Genomic DNA, 772 nt, shown 5'->3' on the forward strand with positions numbered 1-772 from the left:
CTGCCACATTCAAGAGTTCCCTTGTGCTAGGATTCAACCCATTCTAAAAGGTCAGAACAATCATCCACTCCGGGAATCCGTGTTGCGGGCACTTTCACAGGAGCTTCTTGAACCTTTCCCATATCACAAATAGAGGCTCTAATTCTAACTATACAAAGGACGAGATCTCATTCCTAAATTTTGTAGATTTTCCAGGAGGGAAATAACGGACAAGAAAAGCTTCTACCATCTCTTCCCATGTTGTAATTGATGCTCTAGGTAATGAGTGTAGCCACTACTTCGCTCTCCCCTTTAAGGAAAATGGGAAGGCTCTCAACTTGATGGCATCATCCGTCACCCCATTTATTTTGAGCATATCACACACCTCGAGAAAGTTCTCTATATGACTATTTGGATCCTCATCGACCAAACGATTGAACTGTGCAGATTGCTATAACATGTGGATGAATGCAGGCTTTAGCTCAAAGTTCTGAGCTGTAATCGGGGGACGCACAATACTCGATTGTGTCCACAATTCTGAATGTCTGGCATAATCGAATAATGTCCTCTGTTGCTCATTTTGTTCAGCCATATTATTTGACCCTTCAAATTCTAGATCAGCTAGATTAGACTTTTTGTGCATAGGTTACGATGAGTGTTCCATGAAGTCGCGGAGTCGATCCAAGTAATACCTCTCGATGCGAGCACGAGAGAGGTCGTATTCCACAGGCCCAAGGATCTACCCTTACTTCCTCTTCGCTTATTGTCTAGCCAGGCAGTTCGAAAGGTTTCT

The sequence above is a fragment of the Dioscorea cayenensis genome, chromosome 11 (genome assembly GCF_009730915.1).
Source record: "Dioscorea cayenensis subsp. rotundata cultivar TDr96_F1 chromosome 11, TDr96_F1_v2_PseudoChromosome.rev07_lg8_w22 25.fasta, whole genome shotgun sequence".
Taxonomy (NCBI): domain Eukaryota; kingdom Viridiplantae; phylum Streptophyta; class Magnoliopsida; order Dioscoreales; family Dioscoreaceae; genus Dioscorea; species Dioscorea cayenensis.